The sequence below is a fragment of the Lissotriton vulgaris genome, chromosome 10 (genome assembly GCF_964263255.1).
Source record: "Lissotriton vulgaris chromosome 10, aLisVul1.2, whole genome shotgun sequence".
NCBI classification, from domain to species: Eukaryota; Metazoa; Chordata; class Amphibia; order Caudata; family Salamandridae; genus Lissotriton; species Lissotriton vulgaris.
In genome coordinates, this window is record NC_141698.1 from 31,132,606 (window position 1) to 31,159,973 (window position 27,368).

The 27,368-nt window shown below is 44.2% G+C and overlaps 1 pseudogene across 1 annotated transcript in view; it reads right to left on the minus strand.

Annotated features, from left to right (window-relative positions):
* The window catches only part of LOC147684417 (myosin-4-like), a 43,731-nt pseudogene extending 19,917 nt beyond the window's left edge, over positions 1-23,814 (minus strand). The window contains exons 1-18 of the transcript XR_015300644.1: positions 23,604-23,814; positions 17,769-17,912; positions 16,340-16,496; positions 16,212-16,239; positions 15,985-16,102; positions 15,801-15,893; positions 15,624-15,687; positions 15,434-15,532; positions 14,834-14,937; positions 14,597-14,735; positions 13,397-13,515; positions 13,132-13,281; positions 12,878-13,048; positions 11,911-12,223; positions 11,726-11,796; positions 8,810-8,897; positions 8,598-8,715; positions 7,712-7,835 (exon numbers count right to left, since the gene is read on the minus strand). The product of XR_015300644.1 is annotated as a myosin-4-like (transcript). The remainder of the gene's footprint in view (positions 1-7,711; positions 7,836-8,597; positions 8,716-8,809; positions 8,898-11,725; positions 11,797-11,910; positions 12,224-12,877; positions 13,049-13,131; positions 13,282-13,396; positions 13,516-14,596; positions 14,736-14,833; positions 14,938-15,433; positions 15,533-15,623; positions 15,688-15,800; positions 15,894-15,984; positions 16,103-16,211; positions 16,240-16,339; positions 16,497-17,768; positions 17,913-23,603) is intronic.
* Between the last annotated feature and the right edge of the window lie 3,554 nt (positions 23,815-27,368).

Consider the following 27,368-nt stretch of genomic DNA (forward strand, 5'->3'; position numbering starts at 1 on the left):
CGCAGTTGATGCTGATGTGCCCTGAATTCCCCGGTGATGCTGCAGCAGGTCGAGGCCTTTAAGTAGGCCATGCTGCAAATCTATGGCACTCTTCTGGCTCCCTCTGTTGTGCCTTTGGGCCCTAAGGATGTGCAGCGGCCACCATTTGAGTCACTGCTGATGGATCCATCCTTAGCACCAAGTGAACCCCTTGAACTCATCATGGGATCCACACCAACTCCTTGACAAGCTTCCAGCTCGGCTCCGACACCCACGTCAGTCCCTCCTTCATTGATGCCCGTGCCAACACTACTGAGGCTGGAGGAGAATCTAGTATCACCTCTGATTTCTGACCCTGAACCGGTGTCAGATCAATCCTGACTGAGGTCACGCTCTGAATACACTACAGCACACCCAGTCCCCGCATAACCGGAGTCTGATTCTACGATTCCACGACTTCCGAGGCACCCTCAGAAGCTCCGTTGTTTTTTTTTGCATCGATTCTAACCGAAGCTTGAAACCACATGAAGATAACAATGGTGGAGATGGGGATGATTTACTGCCCCATTATGATTATGATAGTCTTTACATGGACTTTCAGGAGGATAGTGGGCTCAATACATCTCCTGACATTGAGTTGAATATGCATTTTGGTCCTCATGAACTTGGTAGAGTGCCTCCTTTGCTGTGGTAACTCAACAGGTGGCTTAGCTTCTGGGCTCACAACTGCCTTCCTTTGAAGCGAAGACAGATGTCCTTACAGACATTTTGCAACCTGGACCAACCTCATCTGAGCCCTTGCTTCTGTTCAGTGAAACCCTCACAGACACCTAATCGGCACTTAGACTTAGCCCTTTTCTTGTCTGCCAATACATACGCAGGTAGCCAAACATCATAAACCATATCTTGGCGACCCTGATTTTATTGCACAGCATCCTATTCCAGAGAGACTGGTAGTCCAGGCTTCCAACAGTAAGGAGAACACAAATTAATTCCCTACGGCCACCCACCACCGCTTCTCCCTTCGGACAGGGAGTCATAGATGATTTAGGCATTTGGAAAACAAATGTTTCTTTCGGCTAGCCTGGCACTGATGTTGGCCAATGCTGTTTTTTTATTGGGCCGGTATACAAACACCCTCTGTGACATGGCCAAAGAGACCTTCAGAGCAGTCGTAGAACAACTTAGGGCCTCCTTGGTTCAGACCATTCCAGACGACCAAGATGCAGCTAAATACATGATTTGTGCTGGCCTTTGATGCCACTGAATCTCTGGGATGAAAAAAGTTGGCACCTGGGTGGTGTCAAGGAGTCATGTGTGAGTGCAATCCACAGATTTCTCAGGAGACATACAGGACTCCTTTATGGATATGCCTTCTGATGGCTTATGCTTATTCATTGAAAAGGTAAATTCTGCCATAGAAAGCTTTAAGGATAATTGAATCGCAACATGATCTGTGTGTCTTTCCGCTCCTGCAAAACAATTTTCTCACCAGTTCGGGAAATTGTAAGGCTGCTCCAGGTGGTTGGCATACAGGCCAGTCTCCCCTGCCTCCGGACATGGATCTGGCAGGCAAAACACAGGTCACCACAGGCACCCTAAACTGTTTGTGACAGCGCAGCGGGACCTTAACTGGGTTTTGACATTCCTCTTGTGCACACCTTATGAGCTGATGCACAGCTGCTTGTTGCCTCTTTTGGCAATGAAGACTGTCTTCCTCATTGCAATCACTTCTGATTGTCAAATGCATGAACTCCTGGCTCGACCCTCTACTACCTTTTCCCCACACAAACCAGTGCTGAGGACTGTGGAGGCCTTCTGGCTGAAAGTTGTGACATATTTCCAAATTGGGTAGCCCATCACACTCCCTTCGTGTTTTTTCCTCACCTCCGTCGGTTAGTACCCAAAAGAGCGTAGTTTTTACAATACTCGCACCAAGGACCATCAGCTGGACGATCAGCTTTCTAGGTGAGGAAGGGAAAGGCCGCACAGGAAAGGACTCTGTTGAAGTGGATAGGGTCTGCATTAAATTGTGTGATGCACCGGACAAAAAGCAGCTTCTGAAGTTCTAAGAGCGAATTCCACCAGGTCTAAGGCTACCACGGCTGCGTTGGCATGGGGAAGGCCTGTCTTCAATATCTGTCAGGCTGTGACATGGGCATCATTGAATAAGTTCATGAAGCACTACTCCTCTGACAGCCAGGTCCAGGGGAAGGCATGTTGCCCATTTGGTCATGCAGGATTTTCTGGTCTGATCCCACTCCATAGACCCTCCACCTTTGGGTGCTACTGTTTGGGATCTATTCTAAAGGTGAGGAATCTGCGCTTAGAAGTATCCCTCAGAAGAACAAGTTACTTACCCTTGGTGACACTCTTTTTGGTGGACATTAATCATAGATTCCTCACTGCCCTTCCACCTTCAAGTTGTATAGAGTAGCCTCCTTTCAACATCTAAAAAGGTCCCAAATTAGGGATCTGCAGTCTGGTACTGACAGTTGCCTTCCGCTCCCCATCTGAGGGCACGGAAAGAGTCAAGCAAGAAACTGATGTCGGCACGCAGAGGTGGGGCTTATATACAGCACCACTACATAATTTGTAGGGCGGAACAAAGCCTACACTGAGTCACATCCCGCCACTTAGTGGTGTGCAGGAGAACTTGAATAAAAAGTTTCCAAAATCAGCCTTGCACCTGGGGAATACTCTAAATGTGAGGAATCTGGTGCTAGCTAGCGTATCTACCAGAAAGAGTGTTACCAATGGTAAGTAAAAGGTAAATAACTTCTTCTTCAGGCGCTGTTACACACTTCATGCTATACGCTGGATAGCTTCTAGATAACCTGGTTTATAGAGTTATATTAAATGAGAAGCAACTTTCAGTTTCATCATTTAAACCATACAAATAAGCATTGCTTCAGGAAATTAAACGATGTAGATTAAAACATATCAAATACTTTTTACATGAAGAGCTCATCTGATAATATGATCCATTTTAGAAAGTTCCCTTACATTTGCTGAGATTAAGAATGTTAAATATGTATATTTCATGCTGTAGTAGAAACTTAAAGAAAATTAAATGTATGTTGAGCCTGATTAAGAAATTCCTGAAAAATTCAGTGGTAAATGCATTAACTGCATGTTTGAAGGATATAGAGATAATATGCAGAATAGCTAGCAGTAAAATGGTTGGCACCTGCCATTCCTGTATCCTTACAACATTTTCTACTGGAAACAACCAGAAATTGCAGAGTTGTGTCACTGTCACTTAATCAATGGCACTCCACTCAGTAATCGTGTCTGATGTGTACATGCTGAGGACTGGACAAAACATTTGGTAATTCAGCTACAGGACATATTTTATTCTCTGCTAGAATTCTGCCAACTTCTAAATGAGTGTCAAGACTTCAAGCTGATACCTTAGCCACTGGCTCTGTCTGTGATATAGCATTAGTGGATCTTAATATTCATTGCCTATAGGGCACAGCTGATCTGGCTCCAACTTCCCACCTTGTAGATTCTTCTAAATGTATATAAATATAATTAGATACTACTTGAACCGAAGGATCAACACTTCTAAACGCATCAAGAGGATGAGTGAATGAGGAAATGAATTCTATTTGAAAAGCATACTCCCATCATCTTCAGAAAGAAATATATTTAATTGAAAAAAGAAATGTAGAGCAGAGAGAATGAATGTCTGATGAGTGGCCTGACACTGTCAAAGAGGAAAAAGTAAGGACTGTGACGTGGGGATGGAATACATTTTGGAAATATTGGTTTAATGGCTTTTGGTAACGATGTCACTGCCTGCATCATAAAAAGGCTCATGTTCACATGTTTTATGTACTGTTATATTGCTCAAGGTGTGGCGGTCTATGTGTCCTGTGTGCACCAAGAGTGTAACTGGAAACAAGCAGTTTAGAGCGAAAACATGTTTTACTGTTATAACTAATTAACTAAACTTTGAAACACAAATCTATGAGTAAGTAGGGTATTTAAATGTGAGACTTTCATCCATGTGTTTAGTCTAGCACAGTGATTCAGAAGGTTATCACAAAGGAGCAGAAGATTCTACTAATCCCGTTTGGAATAGTTCAACCTGGCTGTAAAGATATATGTTTTTGTGGCCACAAATAATTCTGACAAACTGCTCCAAGTCAAATAGTGTGAACCTTTGAAAGGAGACATTGTTATTTCTGATTTCATGATTTTCTGCAGATTCATATGTTAATATCATGTGAATATTTACAGTCACATTAAATCTCCATACAGTTGAAACCAACAACTTTTCATATAATTATCCATTATTTCATTTAACAAATTCTAATTGCCATTTAAACATGGAAGGGCCGATTCACAGAACTAACTTAAGACAAAATCCTACATTTACTACTTTTGGTATTCTCAGAAGTTAGGATTTTGTCTAAAGTTTGGCTTAAGACAGACTTAAGACAAAATCCTAACTTAAGTCTGTCTTAAGACAAACTTAAGACAAAATCCTAACTTCTGTGAATACCAAGAGTAGTTAGTTTAGGATTTTATCTTAAGTTAGTTCTGTGAATCGGGCCCGGAATTGTTACTGGAGTATAATGAAATCTCCAATTGTATTGCTTTATGGTTTGTAAAGCAATTGGGTATATATGTAACCTGTTCATTTTGTAAGTCTCTTGTGTACAGAAAATAATCAATATGGAAAGTGGATACAAATCTCTTCAAAAAACGTATATCGTATTTTGTGACTATTTTCTTCACTCCAAGGATCGTTAGCCCCAGCTCTTTATTTGTGATTGTTTTGCCATGGCAACTTTTGTTTTCATTGGATTTTTAAGGAGCCTTATTGGCATTTAGTTGAATTGATTGTAGGAAGATGAAAAAACCTGCCACAATAAATGCCTGTGGAAAATCTATCAAATGTTCTATCAAGTCATACATTGCACTTGGATCCTCTAACAGAGAGCCACAACATGAGACAATAATGAATATAGAAAGGTTTAAAGACAGTGCAAGAATGTGCATATAATAGTTAATGGCAAGGATATTTTAGACAAATAAGGATAAAGATAAAGTTAAAGACAATGATAAACAAACAGATATTACTGAGCTCCCAGGTTAACGGGCAATGAATTGCGGAGAATTGCATAGCGCTGTTGCCGCCACTGCACATATTTTGTATACTCTAGAAAAACAGAGACTATAGATAAATCACCCTTAGATACAAAATCTCTGGCAAGTCAAGAACTCCCTGTGGGCAGACACAGTGCTCATAAGAATAATTGCAAAATACAAATAATTCATCTCAAAATACAGCCAATGAATACTTATTAAATATAATTTTGGGGGAAATAAAAGAGATAAAAGCTAACTGGGTGTCAACTGCATCCACACTGAGCTAACAGCTAACACATGCAGGAAATACAGCTAAAAGATAGCGGGCCATATGTATCATGCATTTTACCGGTCGCAAAAGGCCAGATTAACAGAATGGGCCATTTGTGACTGGTAAAATGCATTATGGTGTGTATGAATTCCAATTTACGATTTGGTAACATGTTACTGAATCGGACTTTGAAATTGCAAATACCTACTGATTCGGTATTAGGAAGAGACGTGTTTAGGGCGTCCCTTCCGAATACCGAATCGCAGGGGTTTGTAAGAATGTTTTTGGCCGAAATGCAGTCAAAACATTCACATTTTACTACCTATTTCAAGTAGGTGGTAACCCAATCGCAAATGGGAAGGAGTCCCCAAGGGACACTTCCCCTTGAGGTATGGTAGCGAAAATGTTTTTTCAGAGCAGGCAGTGCCCCCTGCTCTTAAAAAATGATAAGAAAACTTTACATTTACATTTTTCTTTTTTTAACACATATGTTCTATCTACCCCAAGCCAAGATTGACTAATTTCAAAGACCATATTTTAAATTATCTATGAAAGGAAAACACTGATCTGCATGACTGACTAGGGCTGCTATAACATGGTGGGTAAATTCATGGCCGCCGACGAGGAGCATGAGGAATTGCAGGAATTGGGTACAGCCAACCCCGTCACCTTACCGGGGGACACACCTTAGTGAATGCATGAACTTCCGACGCCACACCAGACTCTCTTTCCAATAGTGATTTTGTACAGCGCGACCACGGGGGCGGGGTTGTTGAAATTGTTGGGTTGTTGGGGGTCGATGTTTGTTGGGGTGGGGGAGGGGTGAAAACCACAAAAGCAACCCACCTTTTCTTTTGCAGTAATGACGTCAGACAATGTAAGATACAGCAAGGACTGTTTTATGGATGGAGGCTGAACTGTCCTCGGTATGGGGACGTGCCACTCAGTACGGGGGTCGACAATCACTGTGTTTTCTTGCTATGTTTCTGATTGCACTTTGACTTTACTGTCTGTACATTTATATTGGTGATGCAATAAAAACGATGTTAAAAAAAAAAAAATGGTGGGTAAATTCATTGGCAGTTCTTTAGATGGACTTGCCAAACCAGTAAATTCACGCCATATAAGTCCTATTTTAAATTCATCCCACTGGGAGATGTTATTTTGAAACGAAGCATGATTTGTGCTCAACTCTTGCTGACGCCTTACACCTGATTTGATATGAAACTAAAATTATGCTTGTTGGCTTGGTGTCCTGCCTCTGCATAAAAACAGCTATCACAAGAGACATTAGGTCTGCCATATGGAATCCCTCAATTAAAACCATTATAACTTTCATGAATGAAACAACACATTATTTTTTAAAGCATTTCGTTGTAGCACAAAAGAGTGACTCCATGTCAGCGAACTGTAATGTATCCTACACCTTGTTGAAAAGGAAAGCCATTTGACTGTACTTTTTCATTCCTCCCTGTTGTGATACTTGTTTTATTCATCTCCACTGAAAAGGGCATGTTTTTATCTGAATATTTATAATTGTATTACAATATCACTGTGTTCGATCAGGTCTGGGATTGAAAATAACATAGGTAAATAGTTTTAGTGTCGATGGAAATAATGGATTTATTTAACTTGCATTTTAAATTACTATTGACATGACTATTACGTTAAATGCTTTGACAAATAAATGAATTTGATAATTCTTACATCATTATTTGCATATATGCTAATTCCTACTATTGTATTGCGCAGATCGATAACTTATTAATAAACAACAAACGAATAAATACAATGTTGAACTTAATTTCTGGAATTCTATAATCAGGGCATGCAACACTGGTGACAAAATCAATAAAAAAGGTCAATCATGAAATCCCTCAATATTATTATTTTTAGATATGCCTATCAATGTTCTGTTTCTTTTGTACCAATTTGCATTGTGTAGATTTTGAGAAACATATATGGGTTATTAACTTATGCTGCAGAAGAAATGCGTAAGTGTTTTACAAATATGTCTCTCCTAATGTTTGAAAAGTTAAAAAAGGTAAGAGATATGGTAAAAATAAATTCAGTTTAAACTATTTTTTTTTAAAATAGGCTCATTCTTCAACCTTTTTTAAGTTTCCTGAATATTATGCTACTGAATAAAAATACTCTCACGTCAAAGTCTGTGAACTTTAAATGCAGGAAGATGGAGCAAATAGGTTTACCTTAAACATTTTCTATCAAAGTGACATGCGTGTATTATTAGTATCATGGGCACCAGAGGACGTGATCTCACATCATACTAAAAGTTGAGCAATAAACAAATTCTTCCATTTAAAATGATGTCTTTGTGGACATAAATTGCTGTTTTACCTTAGTGTGGCCAAATTTATATTGAGTATGATCAATATCAATGGATCCCAACAGTTTCTCACAGGCCTTCTTGCTGTCTATAAATTGTCCTTCAGGTATAGCACTGGCATTCAAAATCTTGTACCTAAAAGAAATAAAAAATAGTGGTTCCTGGGTAAAAATACAGACAATGGCAAATATATATTTTATAGTTCTTAAATAGGTAGTCTTATCAATGATTTTCATTTCATGAACTGTGTCCTAAATAATGAGCATTGTGAGTGGATTCAAAATCCAGGAGACTAGTGACACAAAACAAATGATTGTTGTTTTTGTCTTTGCCTTACACAATAATTTAGTTCTCTCATTCTGCTTATCTTGTAAATTGATAGGAATACATTAGTATTTTATATATATGCTGTCATAGTGCCACCAAAAGATTTTTTCTTAGTTAGGGTGTATCCATATTTTAGAATCTTAAGATGTCCTGCTGGTGGTGCTACAGGAACAAGGAGGGTAGAAGGCAGCCAGTGACAACACTGGGCTAGAATGTCCTAGAGCGCTAGCCTCTAGGAGGTGTACAGCTTCTTTTGTGCTTGCTTTCTGTGATGAAACATGGCTAAAATGTCTCCGCACACGGTTTGTGTGGATGTAGGGCCCGATTCACAGAACTAACTTAAGACAAAATCCTAAATTTACTACTTTTGGTATTCACTGAAGTTAGGATTTTGTCTTAAGTTTGTCTTAAGACAGACTTAAGTTAGGATTTTGTCTTAAGTCTGTCTTAAGTCTGTCTTAAGACAAACTTAAGACCAAATCCTAACTTCTGTGAATACCAAAAGTAGTAAGTTTAGGATTTTGTCTTAAGTTAGTTCTGTGAATCGGGCCCGTAGTCTTTGAATATTACCTTTGCTTGAAATCACCATAAAGGATCCTGCTTGGAAATCCCTTTCGGCAAATTCTGATGCCTTCCAAGACACCGTTACATCTCAGCTGGTGGATCAGGAGATGATTGTCCATGACACCTGTATATGGAAATAAGTGAGCTAAAGTCAGTTTCTACATCCTATGTTGAGTTTGTGATTCTTCAACATATCACGTGTGTTTCAGATACTGTACCTGGTGTTTTTGTCTCATTTGGAATCAGACACCGAACAAAGTGGGGGTGAGTGCTCCTCAGGTTAGTCATCAGCTTGTTCAGGTTTTCCTGTTAAAAAGAACATTAGAAATGTTTTAAACTCTTAATACCCTGAATCTGTAGGTGGATTTGTAGCAATTTAAAAACGTTCCAAGTATGAACAGGAGATACTACTATCAGTCTGGCAGCAAGTGTCATCAGATCTGACACAGATGAATTGTAGTAGATGTAATACATACTGGGCCTGATTCACAGAACTAACTTAAGACAAAATCCTAAACTTACTACCATTTTGGTATTCACAGAAGACTCTTACTCATTTTGGTATTCACAGAAGTTAGGAGTCCTAACTTTACTACTCCTAAACTGAGAAAAATCCCAACTTTAAGACTTTCAGTATTCACAAAAGGCATTTAGGAGTCCTAAAGTTAGGAGTCCTAACTTTACTATTCCTAAACCGAGAAAAATCCTAACTTTAAGACTTTCGGTATTCACAGAAGGCATTTAGGAGTCCTATCATTGAGCTCAGGGGTGGTTCCACGACAGTGGAAACACGCACTCATTCTGCCGTTGATTAAGAAGCCTCTGCTCGACCCCCTGCAATGGGCTAACTACAGACCGATCTCCCTCCTCCCTGCTCTGGCGAAGGTGTTGGAGAAACATGTTCAGCATACTCTGTCCACCTTCATTGAGAACAACAAACTGCTGCATGACTCCCAGTCCGGCTTTCGTGCGAACTACAGCACGGAGACCGCTCTGGTAGAGGTTACCGACGCCATCAGGGAGACGCTCGATCATGGGGGAAAGGCGATGTTAGTCATGTTGGACCTATCGGCGGCGTTCGACACCGTCCCACACGCAGGTCTCCTCTCAAGACTCAGGGAGATTGGTCTGCGAGGGACGGTGCTGGACTGGTTTCAATCCTTTCTTGCCGACCGCCGACAGGTGATCTGGGCTCCGCCGTTCTCGGCCGAAATGCCTTCGCTGGAGGTGGGGGTGCCTCAAGGTTCTATCTTGAGCCCCACCATTTTCAACATATATATGGCCCCTCTAGCGGAGGTAGCGGAGGCGTTTGGGGCCCGGGTCATCTCATACGCTGATGACACCCAGCTCTTGTTCACCTGCAGGAAGGGAGAGGTCTTCAACGGCGGCAGAATTAAGGACTGTCTGAGTGCAGTCTTTACGTGGTTTCAGCGGCACAGCCTGAAATGCAACTCAGACAAGTCTGAGCTGCTCTTTTTCGGCTGTGCCCCAGACCCGGGCTGGAAGACATGGTGGCCCCAGGACATGTTCCCCCCAGAGAAACCATCTACTCAGGTAAAAAATCTCGGAGTGGTGTTTGACGATGATCTTTCCTTTCGTCCACACATCCACGGATTAGCAGGGAAATGTTTCAGCATCCACAAGATGCTTAGGAAATTTCTTCCTCTGCTTTCACTGCAGTACCGTAGGAATGTAGTCCAGGCGCTTGTGGGATCCCGCCTGGACTATGCAAATGCGCTCTTTGCAGGCCTACCTAAGTATCTGTTATCCAGACTGCAGATTGTTCAGAATTCGGCGGCCAGAGCCATCTACGGCCTGCCCAGGAGAGCCAGCGCCTCAGCGCTCCTGGCTAGGCTGCACTGGCTGCCAATCTCTGGGAGAATCAGATTTAAACTCCTCACTCTGGCGTTTAAAGCTCTCCATGCGATTGGTCCTAACTATCTGAGGAAGCGTACTGCTTTCTATGTGCCACGGAGGTCATTGCGGTCGGCGGACCTGGCCAAAATGGAGGTGCCTGTGGTCAAACGTGTCCGGATGGGAGGTCGCTCCTTCCAACACGTGACAGCCTGCTTGTGGAACGAGCTCCCACTTTCCCTTCGGAAAGAGAACAACCTTCTGGCTTTCAGGAAGGAGTTGAAGACTCTGCTCTTCACCAAGTAACCCGCGGTAACTGTAGTGTGTATGCCTTTGGCTTTCCTGTTTCTCTGGGCCTCTTTGCTAAAGCGCCGGGACACCCTTTGGGGTAGCCGTGCGCTCAAAAAGTTCGGCTTACATTAACATTAACATTAACATTAAAGTTAGGAGTCCTAACTTCTGTGAATACCAAAATGAGTAAGTGCCTTCTGTGAATACCAAAATGGTAGTAAGTTTAGAATTTTGTCTTAAGTTAGTTCTGTGAATCGGGTCCACTGTGTGCAAAGTAACTTAGGGCCAGATGTAGGTAAATTAGATTTACCGATTTTTAATTACCGAATTTTACCGATTCGGTAATTAAAAATCGGTAAATCTAAAGGGTGGATATGTAGGTATTTCCAGATGTGGAAATACCGAATCTGTAACAATCGGTATTTACTGATTCTGTAAATACAGAATCGGTATTTCCTATTGATTCCTATGGGCTTTGAAGCCCATAGAAATCAATGGGAAATACCGATTCTGTATTTACAGAATCTGTAAATAACGAATTTTTCAAGGGTGTAGGGGGTGTCACTTTGACACCCTCTGGCACCCCACAAATAGGCATGTGCACCATATGGCACACAGACATGCCCTAAGGGCATGTCTGTCTGTCACATGGCTAGGTGTGCATGCACACATGTGCATGCACACCTGAATTCTGTATTTTACCACACAATAGGATTGTGTGGTAAAATACCGATTTTGTAGGGCCTTTGGGACTCAGAAGAGTCCCACCTACATCTGAGATTTACCGAATCGGTAAAAATACTGATTCAGTATTTTACAGAATCTGTAAATTTACCGAATCTGTAAATTTACCGATTCTGTAAAATTGTGCCCCTACATGCCAATCCTTGAATACCGGTCGGTAACGGCCGAAAATACCGATTTTCGGCCGTTACCGACCGACCTACATCGGGCCCTTAGACTTTTATTTTGCATTTGGGGTATCTTACTCTGAACAAAGCAGAGACGGTCTGGAAGGATGAGCCTTTCTTCTTTTTCCCGCCCTTTGCAGCTCCAGCATCTGTGAATTGAAAGAAAGAAACATGGGCACTTGGGGCATCAGTGACATAGCATTAAAGAGCGTCATTTGCATGTGTTAATGTCTTTGTATGTAAAGAAGCAGCTTTATCCCTACCTGCATCTCCTGCCACTGTGTAGGTGCTGTAGAGGAAGGCCAGCAGCTTAACTGAGGACTTCTGATACAGCTGAATGACTGTCTCATTCAGTGGGCCCTTGTTCTTGTCCAGCCAGCCGCTGATGTTGTAATCCACAGTACCGGCGTAATGCAACAAGGAGAAGTGAGCTTCAGCCTTTCCTTTGCTTGGCTTAGGTTTCTCAAAGTTCTTGCACTTGCCCAGATGCTGGTCGTAGAGCTTGTTCTTGAAGGACGTGTCTGTAGCTTTAGGAAACATGCACTCCTCTTCAAGGATGGAGAAGATTCCCATGGGCTGCAAAAGGAAGTGAGATGTAGATCAGGTTGATTCAGAAGCTTTCTTAGAGATCTGTGGCCAGTAAAGAGCCAGGGAGCCAGAGGCAACACCTCCACTAACCCATTCACAGCAAGTCCACCCCATTTAAAGTTTACCATTGGGTCAGCAGTGATTTTTCACCAACGTAGGTCCCGCCTCCACCACTAGAGATGACATTGGTCGCAGGTCCAATGTGCCCTGTCGACATAGCAGACTAGTCGCAATATTTCGCAGTGGGTTTGTCTTTTGATAAAGAAAAAACAATGTCCATGACACACTTGGAGTTTTCTTCCAGTACACAAAGGCCAAGTCAGCATTTTTCATAGCCAGGAGCACCCTTCTATGCAGAGTAGTTTGAGACAGGAAACAGTGGTGAGCTAGGCATCAGGAAGCCCACACCAAAGATGGCCGACCTTTTAACTCCATGTGAGGGGTTTCCCAGCCGCGGAGCATGCAACCACTCCACCATCAGCAAACCTCTGAATGAGGCCAGAGATACAAACGGTGGGGGGCTGGACACGCAACAAATTGTGGTGGTTCTCCATTACCACCCACCCCTAAATCGGGACCTTATTTTCTAATCATCGTGGGCATTTGCAGAAAGATTTAGCATTCACTCAGAAAGTGACCCACCTTCTCTATAAGCTCAATGCAGGCAGCCAGATCCATTCCAAAGTCAATAAATTCCCATTCAATGCCTTCCTTCTTGTATTCCTCTTGTTCCAAGACGAACATGTGGTGGTTGAAGAACTGTTGCAGTTTCTCATTGGTGAAGTTGATGCACAGCTGCTCCAAGCTGTTGAACTAAACGACACAGGTTTGCTTAGTGTGATTATGTTACTAAACATTCCCACAACTCGATTATAGTGTCTACGAAAAGTACTTACATCAAAGATCTCAAAGCCTGCAATATCCAGGACACCGATGAAGTACTGCCTGGCTTGTTTGGTGTCCAACTGTTGGTTGATTCGAAGAACCATCCACAAGAAGAGCTTCTCATAGACAGACTTGCAGAGGGCGCCGATGGCGTTATAGACCTATCGCAGACAAAGTTATATACTGGTTAGTTAATTCCCTTATTTCTAGTCCTATTTTACAGTGTAGTAATAAATTCAATATAAATTGTTAAAAAACAATATCTGTCTTTGGTACCTGTTGGACATTTTGCCCCTTCGTGACGTATTCGTTGCCGACCTTGACTCTTGGGTAGCACAGCGCCTTGAGCAGGTCCGCTGAGTTCAGACCCATCAGGTATGCAATCTTGTCAGCAACTGCACATTATAACAATAGTTCAGAAAAGATATTTCGCCAGAATATTCCTATTATCTTCATTGCGTGCATTTGTATAGTGAGACAGTGAGAGACACAGTGTACAGACCAGATTTTATGTAAAGGTGCATTTCATGTAAACGGATGGGAAATACCATTGGGCAGTAGACGTGTCTGAGGTTTAGTGGTGGTGGTAATGTTCACCCACAACACAGCACTCTTAGTAGCTTATCGGTGTCCTCTGCGGGTGGGTTGTACAGGACATGTCTTGGCTCTGACACAGGAGCTACAGTTCCTTGGGGCACGCACAGGAGCTACAGGTCCTTGGGGCATGCAGAACAGCTACACTTCCTTAGGGCTTGCACCATGCACAGGAGTTACAGTTCCTGAGGTCGTGCATGGGAGCTACCGTTTCTTGATCTATGCATCATGCACACGCAGCACTATACACCAGTTTGGTACTATGTAGTCAGCAGTACAAAGGCATTCACTGCTCAGAATAGGACTAGTATTTCTCTAGCTAACTCTGTAAGGTTTTTCAGGAGACCCCAGTATACCCACCCCCTCCCCATGACCCTCCAGTGTGGGGCTGTTCTAAGGGATCTTGATGCACCTTCTGGTGAGAGGAAAAGACTCTCCACCAGACCAAGATATTCAGCATACAATCTGTGCACCACTTCCCAAGACCGCTGTATCAGCCCACCATGGAATGCTCCTCATAGTAGAATTCAGGAGACATCAAGCAATAGGTAGTCAGGGTGAATCCTCCAAACACATAGAAATGAAGAGTTTTAAAAAACATATAGGAAATTAATCTACAAAATGCCTGGCAGCGTTGACTGCTTGAGTATTATACTGTAACTTAAATACAAGCACTATTATTCTTGGTGGTAAGTGGCCCGCATGATTGTGCAGATAATAAATACTTTGATGATTTAAATAGTACTATTTAAGACATCTAAAGGTACTACACCCAATCTTTAAGATGATACTCTGCACTTCAGTCAATGTCTTGTGCATCTAGTAGTCTATTGCTACCTGTCGCAATAAGGGCTGTTTTTTTTCAAACTCTTCCTTCAATACCTTCTGTGCCGTCGGGCTCGGCCTGCTCCTCACGCTGCTTCTGCTTGAACTTCATGTTTCCGTGGTGCATGACCGCTCCCGTCATCTTGTAGATGCCGATCTTCTCATCTTGGTTGAACCCCAGGATATCGATGGCACCCTGTAGGTGTGAAGAGCAAGATACATTTGTTGAAGAGATATTAGAGACATTATGGAATTGTCCTTGAGATGTTTGCAAGTTTGTCTTCTACCACTCACATCGGTGGCCATCAGCTCCTCGGAATCATCAATGCTCTTCACCACAATCTCTCCCTGGCTGATGGACGGGAAGTCGTAGGGGTTTGTGGTAATCAGGAGCATTTCTGAGTTGGAGGAAAAAAATCTGTTTGGTGAAGTTGAAAAGGGGTAATGCTTAAATATACCTTAGATGTAGAGTAGGCCTGGGTGGTGAACTTCGCTCCGGTCACAGAGTTTGCAGAGTTTTCTGCACTCCGCACTCAGCTGAGCTCGCGGCGTGCAGAAAACTCAGTTTCGCGATGTGCAGCGAAGTTTTTTCCTTGCTCGCGAACGGTATGTCCGTGATCGCGAACGGTAAGTTTACGAGTGCAAGCCGCAGCTCGGGTAGAATTTCTACTCGAGCGGCAGGAATATTAGCACAAACTGCAGTTCGCACTGCACTCCACCACTCACAGAGTTTTTTGTAACTTCGCAGAGTTCCACATAGCACAACTCCACAAACTACGCCCAGCCCTGATGGCATGCAAACAAGGGTCCTCTTCCACAGAAAGATGACGATAGATTAATTTATGCTCTCTGTGCACAAAATGTTTGTATTATTAAAACAAAAGTCAGTTTTACCAATGAGTTCTGGCTTCTTGTTGGTCATGATCTGGTAGAAGATGTGGTAGCTCCTCTCTGCTGACAGCTGGAATGTGACTCTGGACTTTTCCAGCAGGTCTGTAAAAAGTGGACTTTGGTTATAATTTGTAAATAACAAATGATTTCAATTGTCGCTTACATCTTAGACTGTTCGTTCTGCAAGTCTTACATGTTTCAATATCTGCAGAAGCCAGTTTTCCTGTGGTTCCGAAGTGAATTCGGATAAATTTGCCCTAGAAAGGAAATAAAGGCTTTGGTGAAACCAGACTGTTATTGAGACAAAGAGAGTAAATTTATCTTCAAAAATGAGAAAGGTTAAAGAAATACATGAAGTTGGAAGTCTTACAAAGCGAGATGAGTTGTCATTCCTCACGGTCTTGGCATTACCGAAGGCTTCCAGCAGCGGGTTAGCCTGGATGATTTGATCTTCCAGAGTTCCCTGTGAGGAGCAAGGTCTCAATGTGAAGACACTCCTCTGACAGATGTCATGTTATGCACAGCCCAAGAGAAGATACATTGAATTTACAAACCTGCATCTTGTTGGCCATGGCGGGGGAGTCCTTTTTCTTCTCTCCAGACACTGCGATTGTCGCAAAGTACTGGATGACACGCTTGGTGTTCACGGTCTTCCCTGCACCAGATTCTCCGCTAAAGGGAAAGAAGACAGAGGATTGAGTCGGATCAGGAACATCAGTTGTAACATCGCTCCTACTTACATACGTGGAGCCGGTTCAAGATGTGATTCTGTTGTACTCACGTGATCAGGACAGACTGGTTTTCACGATATGCCATAAAAGAAATGAGATTTAGTAAGGGTTTCAATAGAAGGTTGCATGTTATGAGAGCTACAAAATGGAAGAAGCAGAGACAATAGGACGACGTTACCTGTCAACATGAACTGATAGGCGTTATCAGAGATGGAGAAGATGTGAGGTGGGGCTTCTTGGCGCTTCTTGCCTCTGTAGCCAACAACGACTTCAGGGTTGTACACCGGCAGCCACTTATAGGGGTTCACGGTTGCACAGAAGAGTCCGGAGTAGGTCTGGAGTAAAAGCAGCCAATTAAGAAAAAATCAGTGCCATCAATGCTAAATTATTGATGAGAAATTAGTCCCACAGGTGGCCCAAAGAGTAGTTCTCTTTAGCGGGGACTTCATAGTTTGCAAAATCCCCCATGTGCACCTAAAAAGCTCTACAAATTATGATTGTAGCATAAACCAAATGATTCACTTGCCAAAGACCTAAATATACTAACTCACCTGTATTTTACCAGAAATGGCTGGGGGCACTTGATTTACACTGTGAAGGCTACTGAAAGCTAGTTCACAAGTTTCTGTTGCAACTTTAACAACAATAAATGGAAAATGGGGGCCTTGTAGAGTAGTTCTCCAGAGAGTGAAGCAAGTGTGTGTGTGTGTGTGTGTACGTTTCTGTGTGTGTGTTTCTTTCTTTCATGGTAAAGCCCCAATCTCGTTGAATTCCTTCTAGTTTAAGGTACCTCTGGGCTCCTTCACTGGATGGAGCAGGGGGGAGGGGTGAGACCTCTCCTGTTGGATTCTTCCTCATCTCTCAAGCAGTTAATAGTTTTCTGAGGACTTTGTGTTTCATTGTTGACTTTCCATCCTAAACTATTTTCTGCTGGTGTCTCCTCTCCTAGAGCATGTCCTTGTCTTCTTTCAGGCCTCTGCAGAACACACACACAATCAGAACTTCTTGTCAAAGACGCTGCTGTCCTGTAGGTTGTAGATGCAGAGTGTGTGTCCGTAGTATGCTCTGTTTCTTCAAGCGACAGGCTTACATGCAGCTATTTAAGATCTCACAACATGCCATCACCTGTGCATTATCAGAGGGGCCTCACCTGGTCATGCTGGTTAGTTTAAATTGCTTTTCCAGCTTTTTGGGGTAGGTTTTGGCTGTGGGGTTTAGGCCGCAGTTATTGGAAAATATCCTTTACACCGAAGTCAGTACTGCGATGTGACTTTACACTGCAGCCTGTACCCCGACAGCAACATTACCCCGCATTCCTATACTGTGCAATTCATTATAATGACTTGCTTTAGGGGACACGTTGTTGGACTGGTGTTGGATTTTAAGTCCAATGCCTTCTCTACTAATACACCAACTGGAGTTGAATCAGTAAATTATACTATTCCAAAGTCCAGCGCCCCCTAGGGCAAGTCGTTGTAATGACATGTCGTAAAGGACTGTGTGGTAAAGTCGCAGTCGGGTTACTGACTTGGTGTGAAGATGTGTGTGGGAAATGCATGTGGGGGGCCATCATACAACCCAGTTATTGAATCTAATGGAACACTTACGTAGATCATCCAGGCTGCGTATCGCTCGGCGAGGTTATACAGCACGGAGGCTTCATTCAGATGAGTCATCATGGCCATGTCTTCGATCTTGTCGAACTTGGGAGGATTTTGTGGGAAGACTTGATCATCCTTCACAGTTACAGTCTATAAAATGAGGAGAAGAGATAACGATGACATAAGTGCAGGCTTTAGGGGACCGTATATTGAGGCACCGAGCAACAGGACTTACAATAAGCAGTAGTATCAGGCCCGGAGCATCTCCGTTCCTCACCTGTCAAGGGTGCCATCGGAGCACCCCAACAGTGCTCCTTTAGCTTTAAATGGATAGTGCAGACAGTTGTCAGCAAGTCTGCTTTACTTTTGACCGTATAGTGCAGACATGTCTCATCTGTGTTGCGTTTTAATACTTTACCACAGACAGGACTCAACAGAGCTGCTTTAACCTGGAATAGGTTAGCACTGAAATGACTCAGCAGGCCTGCCTCACCCTGGAATGGGCTAGCACTGACCTGAGTCAGCAGGGATGCTTTCCCCTGAAATGGGCTAGCACTGACATGAGTCAGCAGTGCTGCTTTCCCCTGGAATGAACTAGTACTGACATGACTCAGCAGGGCTGTTTTCCCCTGCCCTGGAATCGACTAGAACTAATATGACTCAGCAGGGCTGATTTTCCCTGGAATGGGTTAGCACCGACATGACTCAGCAGGGCTGCTTTACCCTGGAATGGATTAGCACTGGCATGACTCAGGCGGTCAGCTTTATTTTTAATCTAATAGAACTAACCCCAACCCACAGAGCTGCTAAACTTTCACTGAGATGGTAACAGCACATCTGAGCGGGACTGCTTTACATTTGTTAGGACAGTAATCACGCATCTCTGTGTTATTACTTACCTACTTTTATGAAAGTACTAACACATCTCTGTATGGCTGCCTTACATTTATTAGGATAGGACTGCCACATCCCTATAGGACTGCTTAAAAAGTATTAGGATAGTACTAACACGTCTCTGTATGGCTGCCTTACATTTATTAGGATATTACTGACACGTCTCTATAGGACTGCTTAAAAGGTATTAGGATAGTACTGACACGTCTCTGTATGCTGCCTTACATTTATTAGGATATTACTGACACGTCTCTATATCTCTGTCTTACATGTATTAGGTCACTAATCACGCTTCTCTATATTTCTGTTGACCTATTATTAAGAAAGTACTGACACGTCTGTTTATGTCTGCCTTATATTTATTAGGATAGGGCTGACACATTTCTATAGGACTGCTTAAAATGTATTAGGATAGTACTGACATATCTTTGTATGGCTGCCTTACATTTATTAGGATACATCTCTTTATGGCTTTCCTTGCATTTATTAGTATAGTACGGACACGTCTCTGTATGGCTTTCCTTACATTTATTAGTATAGTACGGACACGTCTCTGTATGGCTTTCCTTACATTTATTAGTATAGTACGGACACATCTCTTTATCGCTGTCTTACATGTATTAGGACAATATTCACGCTTCTCTAGATTTCTGTTTACCTATTATTAAGAAAGTACTGACACGTCTGTTTATGTTTGCCTTACATTTATTAGGATAGGGCTGACACATCTTTTTATGGCTGCCCTACATTTATTAGGATAGTACTGACAAGTCTTGTTACGGCTGCCTTACATTTCGTAGGACAGTAATAAAGATTCCCTATAATTCTGCGTACGTATTATTGAGAAAGTACTGACACGTCTCTGTTTCGCTGCCTTACACTTATTAGGATAGGGCTGACACATCTTTATAGGACTACTTAACATTTATTAGGATAGTACTGGCGTGTGTCTATATGACTGCTTAACTTTTATTATCATAGTACTGGCATGTCTCTGTATGGCTATTTAACTTTTATTGGACTAGGACTACCACCACTCAGCAGGGATGTCTAATTATAGTGAGATACTACTCACAACTTAGCAGGGCTGCTCAACTTTTCTTAGCCTACTAACACCTTTTAGCTGGGCAGCTTTACAGTTTTAAAGGGACAGTATTTACATATTTCTGCAGATCTGTTTTACATTTAATAGAATGCTACTGACACCTCTCAGTAGGACTGGTTTACTTGTCTTTGGACAGTACTGACATCTCAACCAGACTGCTTAACTTCCATTGTGTTCATACTAACACCTGTCAGAAGGGCTGCTTTGCTATTGACATAATGGACTAGTAGGGACCTGTCTCAGAAGGGCTGCTTTACTATTGACAGGAGAGTACTGACATGTCCTTAAAAGAGAGCGCGAGAGGCAATACGGCTTTCACCTATCCTCCCATGAAGTACAACTAATCACACCAAAACAAAATGCAAAAGCCCGAGGATTTGTTCCTGACTAGGTTTAGTGCCACATCCGACAGGAATATTAAAAATATTAAGAAAAAACGTCTCACCCACCAAATGGTGGCATGCTTCATCATTGGCATTTTTTCTCACCCTGGTAGGACAGCACCACTAGGGCAGGCTCATCCGCTTTTGGGAGTTTTAGATATTCATTTTTTTCTGGGCATTTCTGGAGGTCCAGTCAAGATCAAAATGGTCACAAATGTATCCAAATACCTTTATATACCGATACCATGATCAAAGCGAAGATATTGATGCCTTTCAGGAATGCAGTGGTTCCGGCATCCTTAATATGCCAACATGTTTCGGACAATTTAACCAGGCCAAGAAGGTTACTCGGCCTTCTTCAGTGCACCTATAACTCCCTACCTACTTTTATCTAATTTTAAGAGAGTAGTGAATGTGAGGAGACATAAGGCTCTCCTACCTGTATATATTCATGAGCCTAAGTAAGGTTCTTAAGCAAGCCCCATTGGCTCAGACGGGGTACCTGCTTCCCTACAGTCACACTTGCTCCAAGGGTATACCCTCAGTATCTTAGGGGCCCATTAGAATGGCTGGTGGATCGCCACCGCCCGTATGGTGGTGGCGATCCGCCCGCCATTTCTGTCTGCTCGCCTACCATTCCCCCCGCCATATTACGATTGCAGTGGGACCCAGGCGGACGGAAAGACCGTCCGCCAGTTTTCCACCAGTAGGCAATCCGCCCAATTGACTACCGGGCGGAAAAGGCCTGCAATATGATGATGGTGGTCTCATGCCTTTCCATTGCGGAGACTCCACCATGGAAAGACATGCGGAGAATGCCTTTGGGGGCCGTTGCAGGCCCCCAGGGGGTTGGGGGTGGGTGGCTGCACTTGGGGAGTGCCCATGGTACCCCCCCGACATTTGCATGCACAAGGTGGCAGGCACCGCGCAGTGCCTGTCACGCTGTGCATGCAAATGCACAACATGCCCATTTAACATTGTGGCGGGTGCTGAATACAGCACCGCCCGCCACAATGTTAAATATACAGGATTTCTAAGCTAGCCAGTGCTAGCACTTCTGTCCTACTTTCAATTGCCTGATACAGGCACATCTGAGTGGGCTAGTACTGGCACTTCTGTCTAAGGGACTTCTAAGTTAGCCAGTACTGGCACTTCTATCCTACTTTCAATTGCCTGATACAGGCACATCTGAGCGGGCTAGTACTGGCACTTCTGTCTAAGGGACTTCTAAGTTAGCCAGTACTGGCACTTCTATCCTACTTTCAATAGCCCAATACAGGCACGTCTGAGAGGGCTAGTACTGGCGCTTTTGTCTAAGGCACTTCTAAGCTAGCCAGTGCTGGCACTTCTGTCCTACTTTCAATAGCCCGATACAGGCACGTCTGAGCGGGCTAGTACTGGTGCTTCTGTCTAAGGCACTTCTAAGCGAGCCAGTGCTGGCACTTCTATCCTACTTTCAATAGCCCAATACAGGCACGTCTGAGCGGGCTAGTACTGGTGCTTCTGTCTAAGGCACTTCTAAGCGAGCCAGTGCTGGCACTTCTATCCTACTTTCAATAGCCCAATACAGGCACGTCTGAGCGGGCTAGTACTGGTGCTTCTGTCTAAGGCACTTCCAAGCTAGCCAGTGCTGGCACTTCTGTCTTACTTTCAGTGGCCCAGTACTGGAACTTCTGAGCAGGCTAGTATTGACACTTCTGTCTTTAGCCAGCACCTGGATACCCTCATGGGAGACAAGTAGTGCTTTACAAATCTATTGATTGATTGATTCTCAGTAAGCCAGTGGTGGCATTTCTGTCTTTCTTTCAGTGGCACAGTACTGGCACTTCTAAGCAGGTCGGTTATCTGCAAAGTGGCACTGGACACTGGCTTTTAAGTAGGATTGTACAGCACAAGTAGCCCAGGGTCTGCACTAGTCAAAAGGATGTATTCACAAGAGAGGTTTTTCAGTAGGTAGGAAGTTGTAGCGCTCAGCTAAATTTGCGTGTGTGTTAATGACGTTCTAAGTAGATATGGTGCTGGCCAGGTAGGGGAGACCCTTGTAACCCCTGTGTTTGTGTGGGAAAATCCCACAACAATATCGTACTGCCAAGTCCTGGGCACTCACATACAAGAAAAATTAGAAAAATTCACTAAATGTAAGTCCCTGGGAAAAATCCATTAAAGAAAATCGCAGATGAGATGTTTCTTATTTCTTTTAATTTTCTTAGCGTTGTCAATCAATCCGCATAGAACAACCAGCCGACACGTGTTTCGTCAGGGTAAGGTGGACCCCTGACTCTTCAGGGCTGAGCTGGTGTAAGCAAGGGGGTGTAATCGAGATACTGTGATAATTCCAACCCGGCAGGTCTATACTGGCGGGTGTGCGGGAATTTGCCCAATCTGTGGGGTTATCTGAGCCCAGGGTTGCGGGATTCATATGAAGCCACGGTAATGCACACAAGTGTGTGTTCCAAGTAATACATTTGGGTACAATGTCTTCCGTGGGTCGCCTCCAGAGAAAGATGGTGGGCCACGGAGGACATTTCCTGTATTATTCCACTAACTTTGACACATATCCGTGTCTCCGTTGTATACCTTCCCTTTCTCACGTGGATTTGACGTGAATGCCTGGGAATACAGCTCACCATCATACCCAAATTTAATACTTGGAACACACACTCATGTGCATTGCCGTGGCTCCATAGATATCCCGCAACCCTGGGCTCAGATAACCCCACAAATTGGGCAAATTCCCGCACACCCGCCAGTATAGACCTGCCGGGTTGGAATTATCACAGTATCTCGATTACACCCCCTTGCTTACACCAGCTCAGCCCTGAAGAGTCAGGGGTCCACCTTACCCTGACGAAACACGTGTCGGCTGGTTGTTCTATGCGGATTGATTGACAACGCTAAGAAAATTAAAAGAAATAAGAAACATCTCATCTGCGATTTTTTTTAATTGATTTTTCCCCGGGACTTACATTTAGTGAATTGTTCTAATTACTCTTGTATGTGAGTGCCCAGGACTTGGCAGTACTAGTCAAAAGGGTGCTCTACCTGCACTTGAAGACTGGCCGGTCCTTTCAACGACAACCTGGCTGAAAGGGCCAGTGCGGGCTGGGGGTGGCTGGTTTGTGCCAATATAAGCAGTTTCTATACCTAGGCTGACAGGTTTCCTAATAGTTACAATTTTCCTCAGAATTATGCAGAACACAATCTAGAAAACGCTGGTAAAGATACTTTAAAATGTCATCTTATTTTCCATTATGACACTGGCCCTGTGGGCTTTACACCACTTCCCACAAATTTGCTGTAAAAAAATTGCCCAATTGGCCATCACCAGAATAGAGCATTGGGGAGAGATTAGAATCACAATATGTGAATGTTTCTTTTGATGCCCGGCCTGTGTCCGCACCACCGGCTGCCTTGCGTGGGGCGTGTTTACAGGTATGTGTGGGCAGCGGTACTACTTACCCGTCCATCGTCTGTCTTCACAGTGACTTTGCCTGTCTCTCTGGCTGTGATCAGTCCTTTCACATACAGCTCCTTGGGGTCTGTCACGAAGCACGAGTTCTTGGCATCGAACGGCCTGTTCTGAGCTTCCAGGCGCTCCTTTTCAGACTTGCGCAAGTATAGCGCAGCCTCCCCAAACACGGCCATTTCTGCGTCCGACGACATCTTTGCTGGTTACTGGAAAAGAAGACAGACTGGCCAGTCAGTCCCTCAAGTTCTGACGCCTGTGGCAGTGCTTCATTTGAGCGGGTGGTTTCCGGGCCTCAGCGCAGGCACTTAATTTCCAACACTAGTGCTTGTGACAATCTGCCACATGGTGGCGCTGTCTGGCTAGTTTAGAAATGACCACAACAACAGTCAATGATTAATTCAATATACAGAAACAATTAGTATTACCTGCAGCACAAGCCAATGTTATAACCTTAGGGGCATTGAATTGTCACAGTAGTTGAGTTGCTTCTTTTATTGGCAGGATAGCAGTGGCAATGTGTGGTGCAAGTTGCAGTGACCTCCTGACCAGAGCCCTGGCACTTATGTTTTTCACAAATTAAGCACTGGCCCTGTGGTCACAATGTTGCATTCTGGGATTTGGCGGTTTATTTCAGAAAAACTAAAATGGTCCACTTCTGGGGAAGTGGAGGAGGGCTGGAGGTGAGAGCATTCTCTGCCTGGGGACATAGGAATGACCCCCACAATCCTAGGGTTCTCACCAGGAGGATGTGGAGTCCTCTGTCTGCACAGCCATGCGCTGATCTGCTCAGGCCACAGTCAGCAGGCAGAGGGCTTCTTTGCACTAACAACTTCTTGGAAACAGTCTTATATCAGCAGTAATTTAGTTTATTGGTATTAAAAGCAGTCCCTCGGATTACAATATGTGTGATGTTGGCTTGCATATTGCATCACACCATGTGTTTTTCATTGCTGCCAGTGGTATTTCAGTAGCACTACCATTACAACGCTGGTTTTACAACGCAAGTCGTTACCACGACTTGCACTGGAGAGCGCTCTAGGCTAAGGAATAGTAGATTTACTATTCCAACACCTTCCCTACTGTACGTAGGCTGGTGTTGGAATAGTAAATATTACTATTCCTAAGTCCAGCACCCTACAGCACAAGTCGTGGTAATGACTTGCGTTGTAAAACCAGCGTTGTAATGGTAGTGCGGTGTAAACACCACATTGTATTGACATACAACCCCTTGCAGATGTTGGCCAGCCCCCGCCTCCACGCATCGGGTAGGGTGGCCCAGTGTGTTCCACTGGTCCCTCCACAATGTCTTCACTCTTTGAGTCAAGTGCCTGCACATCCTCGCCCACCCACCCACCCACATCTGCCACTCCTTGACTCCCCCACCTGATGCACTCATCTCTGCCCCCTTCATGTTCAAGACCCTCACCTCTTTCTTACCATCCATAACCCTTGTGCCACCTCCAGATCTAGAGTTTGTGGCCCCTTGGAATTTCCACCTGCCTTGCTCGGTGACCACCAAGAGCTTTTTTAAGCAGCCCGTAACTGCAGCTACTTCTACTTGAAGCAATATTGAAACGTAACATTACTGCATCACCAGAGGTACCTCAGGCAGCCCCCGTTAATCAACGGCAAAGGCACACTGTACACCCCTGCTGCTCACCAGTGGTGTCTCAGGCGTACTTGACACCTACTATTCACCCACCAATGGCGATCCTAGTGTACTACACCGCCCCTCGCCACCTATTACTCACCAATGGCGCCTCTAGCGTACTGCAAAACCCTGCAATCAATGGCACCTCTGGCGTACTGCACTCCCCCCTACTCAACAGCCAATCACATCCTAGGCGTACTGCACTCCCTCCTACTCAACAGCCAATGCCACCTCTAGAATACTGCACTTCATCCTACTCAACAACCAGTGACATCCCTGGCATACTGAATCCCCGCTGAATGAGTAAATAATGGTGGCTAATGGTGCTTCTGGCATACCGCACCCACTGCTACTCTACAACCAGGCCACATTGGCATACTGTCTGCCTGCTACTCACTTGCCAATACATCTGGCACAGTGCAGCTCTTCTGCTCACTCACCAGTGGTGTCTCTGGCACACTGCACACACCCACTGCTCAACCACTAACGACACATCTGGAACACCAGGACCCCTGCTCCTCGATTATCAGTAACTCCTCTTGCACAGAGCACTGTGCCCACTGCTCAACTGGTAATGACACATCTGGAACACCAGACTCCCTGCTACTAGGCTATCAGTAAAAGACTCACAGATGATGGCCGAAATGCAGATCAAATCAAACACTCATCCCAGTCAAGAGATCTGGGTTAAATCCATTATTCTCTGATGATGAGTGTTACCCTGAAACCGGTCCCAGGATGCTTGTTTCCGGTCAAAGGAAGACCTGGCTTGGCAATTCGGGCTGGACTGTTCCCATGAGGCACAGGGTCATGACTGATTTGCATATGGCTGGGTCTGAACTGGGGTAGCAAAGTGAGCTAATGAACGATGATGAATTCAACCCAGATCTGTGATTGGGATGAGTGTCTGAAAAATGTCAGTGTTCCATCCATCATCTCCTTGTGTTTGCTTTGTTTGCCCTAAGTTGGCAGGGTATGCCCTGACGTGGGTCCCTTGCTCACTTTGCTACTGGATTCAAGCTAGCAAGGCTGATGAGGGGTGTTACCCTGAAACCGGTCCCAGGAGCCTTGTTTCTGGTACAAGTCAAGTCATAATTTATATAGCGCACTACATACCCAGAGGGTCTCAAGGCACTTGAGGAAGGGGGGGAGGTTTACTTATCGAATATCCAGGTTTTAAGCTGTTTTCTGAAGGCTAGGTGGTTTTGAGTGAGGCGGAGGTGGGTGGAGAGGGAATTCCAGGTTTTGGCTGCTAAGTAGGAGAAGACCTGGCTTGACAGTTTGGGCTGGACTGTTCCCATGAGGCACAGGGTCAAGACTGATTTCCATATGGCCATGTCTGAACTGGAGTGGCGAAGTGAGCTAAAGAACAATGATGGAATCAACCCAGATCTGTGACTGGGGGTGAGTGTCTGAAAAGTTTCAGCGCTCCGTCCATCATCTTCTTGTGTTTACTCGACTATCAGTGCCATCTCTTCCACAGAGCACTGCTTCCCACTGCTGACTCATTAATGGCGCATCTGGAACACCAGGTCCGCCTACTAATGGATGACCAATAATTGCCTTAGACTAAATGCTAATAAAACTGAGGGTCTTATTGTGGGGAAGACCCCCCTCCATTTGGACAGCAGCCTGGTGGCCCGATGTAATAGGTACTGGTGTAACGGGTTCTATCCCAGTCCCGAAGAAAAAGTTAAGAATCTGGGAGTCTAGCTCGGCCTGGCATTATCTTTAGATCATCAGATAGCCGCGGTGGCAGGGAAGTGTTTTAACACCTTGAAAATGTTAAGGAAGATCTTTGATGCTCTTCTGCTCTCTGCCAGGAAAATCATTGTATAGGCATCAGTTACCTCGCACTAGACTACTTCAATGTCTTATATCTAGGGGTTACCAAAGGGAGACTTCAGAAGTTAGAGTCCAAAATGCCGCAGCATGTTTAGTGCTAAATCTCCTGAGGTGTGGTCCTGCTTGGCCAGCTTTGACCACCCTGCATTGGTTGCCACTCACAGAGCATGTGCCCACTGCCCACCCACCAATGATACTTCTGGAACACCAGGACCACTGCTACTTGACTGTCAGTAACATCACTTGCACAGAGCGCTGC